This window comes from Microtus pennsylvanicus, unplaced genomic scaffold (genome assembly GCF_037038515.1).
Source record: "Microtus pennsylvanicus isolate mMicPen1 unplaced genomic scaffold, mMicPen1.hap1 Scaffold_75, whole genome shotgun sequence".
Lineage (NCBI taxonomy): Eukaryota > Metazoa > Chordata > Mammalia > Rodentia > Cricetidae > Microtus > Microtus pennsylvanicus.
This window is the reverse complement of record NW_027461009.1, coordinates 81,037-86,902: the sequence shown is the minus strand read 5'-3', so window position 1 is coordinate 86,902 and position 5,866 is coordinate 81,037.

Genomic DNA, 5,866 nt, shown 5'->3' with positions numbered 1-5,866 from the left:
TATAACTACACAATTTTCTGTAAGGGACTAGTTTATTTTCTGAGTTTAGGATCTATAGAATGTCCTGGAGCCAATACCCTGAAGATACAGAGGGGTGGATGACTCTCCTAGTCTCAGCAGTGTGCCTAGAGTGTGGCCCCATGCTGAACATGGCTTTGCCCCCCAGTGAATATCTGTTGTATGGATGAGACGAGGAAAGTACAGACATTCAGATATGTGTCATAGCAATAGAGAAAGTGGCTCTTGGGGAGAAATGACTCAGAGGGTGAGAGCTCTTACTGAACAAGCATGGGGTCCTCGAGTTCAGTTCTCAGAACCTGTGTGAAAAGTTGAGTGTGGCTACACGTGTACCTGTAACACCAGCACTGTGTGTGGAGGTGGGGGTGGGGAGACAGAATTCCTGCTGGGGCTCGCTGGCTGCTTCAGGTCCATTAAATGATTTTCTTGGGGGCTGGAAGGATGGCTCAGTGCTTAAGACTGCTTTCTGCTCTTCCAGAGGACCTGAGTATGATTCCCATGCTAGACAGCTCACCACTATCTACAACTCTAGCTCCCTTTATTCCCAAACCTCTCTCTGGCTTCCACATGTGCCTGCCATCCATCCATCCATCCATCCATCCATCCATCCATCCATCCATCCATCCATCCATTAATCCATCCATCCATCCAAACACATAAATAAGAGAATGTAAAAATTCTTTTTTTTTTTTTTTTTGGATTTTTCGAGACAGGGTGTCTCTGTAGCTTTTGGTTCCTGTCCTGGAACTAGCTCTTGTAGACCAGGCTGGCCTCAAACTCACAGAGATCCTCCGCCTGCCTCTGCCTCCCGAGTGCTGGGATTAAAGGCGTGCGCCACCACCGCCCGGCTTGTAAAAATTCTTTTTAAAGGAGAGACTATCCCAAAGGAGTAAGGCAGAAAGTGGCAGACCATGACGCCTGCCATTCTCCTCTGACTCCTATAGCATGCACACAGGCCCAGCCAGGAACTCACATACACAACTGGGCATCCATCACATACGCGCCACACTCATATACATATACAAACATCTGAGGGGCTAGGTATGGAGCGCTGTGGTAAGAGTGTTTGCTTAGCACGTTTAAGGAAGAAAGAAAGGGAGGGAAAAAGAAAGGAGAGAAGTAAAGGGTGAAGAAGGAAGGAAGGGAGGAAGGAGGGGATTTCACACTAGTATGGCGGCATACCAATACCAGGAACCTGAGATAAAAGGATCACTATAAATTTGAGGCCAACCTAGAAACTACACAGTGAGTTCAAAGCCAGCCTACGTTACATAGGGAGATCTAGTGCTGTCTCAACGAACAAACCCCAAGAAAGAGCATCTCTCCATGGTGACACACACTTTTCTTAGATTGAAGATGGCATCCAGGAAACCCAGCTCTGGGCGGGTTACCCTAGATGTCAGCAGAAACCTGCTTGCTCCTGCTGTACTGCTGACGTAGGTGACTGCCAGGAAAGCAGATGTGAACCCGGGGAACCAGCCTGCACCTGGCCCAGTCCTGAGGAACAATAGTGCCACTGCCGGGATGAGCCGTACCTCCTACCCTCCTCTCCCCTTTCACCCGCAGGCTTATCCTATTGAGTCTGTCTCCATTGCAGGAGTCTCAAAATAGGGAGCTGCTGCTTCTGCCCTAGTCCCTTGCTGCTTGCTCTTCAGGCTGCAGTCGGAGGGATTCTTTTATTTTTTTTAAAGCTTTTTATGCAAAATAAAATAATAAAAAATATATCACAGAAACAGCTTAGATATATTGTAATACATACTTGTATTAAATATAATTATTTCTATATAAATATACATTATGTAAATATATATATAGCTCTCACTTGGTGTGTTTAGAGAGCTGTGCTTGTTTGTCTGGGGCAGGGTCTCATGTGGTTCAGACTGGGCACAGAACTCTGAAGCTGACCTTGAACAGATAGATTCTCCTTTCTCTCTAGAGCTGGGCTGACAAGCCTGGGCTGCTATTCCTTGCTTTTCAGGGGCATCCTACTTTCTCTCCCACATTTTTACACTGTGTGTGCGCGCACGCGTCATGGAGCACAAGTGGAGGTCAGAGGACAGTTTTGGGGAAGAGTCACTTCTCTCCTTCTACCGTGTAATTTTTGGGGGATTGAACTCAGATCATCACGCTTGGCAGCAAAGCCTTTTAACTGAGCTCCCGGTGTCTCCCTCACCCTGCTTTAAATTACAGTTTATTTCTTTATTTGTGTGCCTGTATGTGAGGTGTGTGCATGTATGTTATTTATATGTATTCATGAGTGTGTAAATGTGTCTTGGCACACATCTTGAGGTCAGAGGACAACTTTTGGGAGTATGTTCTCTCCTTCCACCATGTGAGTCTCGGGGATTGACCTCAGGTCTTCAGACGTGGCAGCCGCTGCTGCTCACCCGCTGAGCCATCTTGCCAGCCCCTGGTGGCCTTTCTAAGAAGCTCCCAGATGGTATAGGTGCCATTGCTCTTGCACCATATTGAGTAATAAAGACCTAGGAGCAAACCTCAGCTTCCTTCCTATGCCCTGCTAAACTAGCCCCGCCCATTTTTCCCATGCCGTCTCCACCTGCTCTTTCTCATCGTGCTGTGGTGACTCGGGCCCTCCTTCTCTCTCAAGTTCCTGCCCGTGGGCCCTTTCCTGGAGAACCATGTGCACAGCTTCATTTCCTTATGCAGGATTTTGTTCGGCTGTGTGTGGTGGCACACACCCGTAGTCCTATCACTCGGGAGGCAGAGGTTGGAGGATCAGGAGATAAAAGTCATATCCTAAGCTACATAGTGAGTTTGAGTCTTGGATATGTGACACCCTGCCTCAAAAGCAAAACAAAAATAACTAACATGGGCTGGAGAGTTGGCTCAGTGGTTAAGAGCACTGACTGCTCTTCCAGAGGACCCAGGTTGAATTCCCAGCACCCACATGGCAGATCACAACAGTTTGTAACTCCAGTTCCAGGAGACCTGACACCCAGGGCAAAACACCAATGCACATAAAATAGGAATGAATTATTTTTAAAAAAGGATAGTTAAAAAATAACTGACAAATCTCAGCTCTGTAATCAGAGAGTACTTTCTTGACCACACTTTTTCTTCCTTTATAGCACCCAACAATCACTGAATTTATTTGGGTAATATATTGTTGACCTGTGTGTGTGTGTGTGTGTGTGTGTGTGTGTGTGTGTGTGTGTGTGTATGTGTGAATGTACACATATGCCCTATGTGGTCAGGTGCCCAAGGATAGCATCCAACAGGCTGACATTTGTCTAGTCTCCAACCCTGTTGCTGCCACCATGGTAGAATGGGTAGGTGTTGTAATAGGAGCGGCGGGGCTGCGTCCCTGGCACCCGGCTGCCCACATGGCTAGCTTTATGCCCTGAAATAATTACACCGAAACTGTATTCTTTTAAACACTGCCTGGCCCATTAGTTCCAGCCTCTTATTGGTTAGCTCTTACATATTGACCTAACCCGTTTCTAATAATCTGTGTAACCCAGGAGGTGGCTTACCGGGGGAAGATCTTAACCTGCGGCTGTGTCCGGAGTGAGAATCATGGCGACTCCTCGACTCAGCTTTTTTCTCCCAGCATTCTGTTCTGTTTACTCCACCCACCTAAGGGTTGGCCTATCAATGGGCCTAGGCAGTTTCTTTATTAATTAACCAATGAAAGCAACAGATTAGAAAGAAATCACTCCCACATCAGGTAGGCATGAATGCCATAGGTTATAGGACAGCAGGGGTCTTTGCCAGGGTGTGGGGACAAAAGTGGTTCCGAGAGCTGGGAAATGTCTCAGTTGGTAAAAGTGCTTGCCATGCAAGCCTAAGGACCCAAGTTTGATGATCTAACACCCATAAAGAAGGTGGGAAAGCAGTGCATGCCTGTAACCCGAGGCTTGTTAGGAAGCTAGTCTAGCAGACTGGCTATCCCCAGATTCAGTGAGAGACTTTGCCTCGAAACAATAAGGTGGAGAGTGATTGAGAAGTCTATCATCCACCTGCACTGTGGCTTCTCAAGGCACGGTGGCTACACTAGCAGCGTCAAACCGCCCAGGAACTTCCCAGAAACGCAAATTCTCAAGGCCCAGGCTTGGATCTATGGATCAGGAAGCTACGGGCTCTGGGGCTAGCATTCGAGGATGAACAAGTCCTCCAGTTGATTGTGATGCTTGTACAAGCTTGAAAAACCACCACTGCGGTTTTCTTTCAGGGTAGTCATTTCTCTAAGGCAGGATCTGGAGTGGGGCTCAGGTAATGGTCAGGGCTAGGGGGATCGGTAAGTGCAGCACAGGGATCTTGTGCATGTCCCGCGAGGATTGCTATGCCACCATCATCCTTTGATAGAGGGTCTCACCATATAGCTTAGGCTGGTCTCAAGTGAGGAATCCTCCTGCCTCAGCCCCTAGAGTGCTGGGGTTATAAGTATGAGCTACCATACCTACCTGTATAAGTGATTCCTTTCGTTTTGGTCTGTTAGGCTAATTTTATTTTATGTTTATGAGTGTTTTGCCCACATGCATGTATGTGCACCATGTGACTAACTTGGTGCCTACAAAGGTTAAAAGGCTTCAGAACCCCTAGAACTGGAGTAACAGTTGGTGTGAGCCATAGTGTGGGTTCTGGGAACAGAACTCTGGGTCCTCTGCAGGAGCAAGTGCTCTTAAATGGTGAGCCATTTCTCCACCCCACTCCCGCTTGGGAGCAAGACCCGACTAGATAAGTAACCCAAGCTGGTCTTGAACTCACAGAGATTCTCCTGCCTCTGCCTCTGGAACGCTGGGATCAAACATGTGTGTCACCACACTTGGCTTCATCCCCCCCCCCCTTTTTTTAATTGATAGATGAGACAGATTGATAGGAGAGTGAATAGGTGTGGTGAGGCTTAAATGCTGGGCTAGGAAGTGCTGGGAAATTCTGCTGCTGTGGCCACTGACTGCTTGGGTCTCATTCAGGACGTCTGAGTTTAGAATGGAGCTAACATTTATACATGACCACACGTGCAAGTAATTAATCTGGGTGCTGTGCGAACACCTCCTTGTTAGGAAGCTTAGGTGGCCATGACCTGATCTGATGTGAAGGGGAAACCCGGAGGAAGGCCATTTGCTCAGGTTCACCTAACAGGCAGTGGAGTGGTGGGACTCAAATTTGAACTCAGGTTCTCTCTGCTCCAAACTATCGCCGCCTATATGTCATCTGCAGGGTATGGCACGCTAAACTTATTTTGTTGAGTCAATAGAACACAGAAGAAAGTCCTTTCTCTTTGCCTGTCCATTAACTTTGGTACAGATCTTCAGGGTCAAGGTCTAAGCGAACACCAAGACAACTCGGGGTCAAGTGCTGTGAGAACTAGATGAGAGTGAAGGGGGTCTTTTTCTTTTCCTTCGATAGTGCTGGGGAATCAAATCTAACGTCTTATGTTTGCCAGGCAAATGTTCTGCCACTGAGCTACATCCTCGGCACATTCCCATACGTGGAGGCCTCTAAGCTCATGCAAAAATTCCGGACCCTCAATATCCCAAATTACAGGACTCATCTAGGTAAGCTCCTGCCCCACCCCATTCGTGGGTCGTGGGAAGCTACTAATGTGTGTGCGTTTGCGTGTGTGAGAACAGGGTAGTAGTGGGAGATGTGGGTGAAGGAACTGAAAAAATGGGGAACCAGGCTTCCAAGACCACGAGGCACACGAATTGGAGCAGGCGCAGAACAGCCCCTCCTAGGCGTCAGGCGGGGCCAGAGTGCGGGCGGGGCCCCGAGGGCACGGGCCAAGAGACAGATGGCGCGGTGTGGACTACAAGTCCCAGCGTGCCCCGCGGCTACGATCCGGCCCCCGCGGCCGCCTAAAGGCTCCAGCAACCGCAGCCGTCGG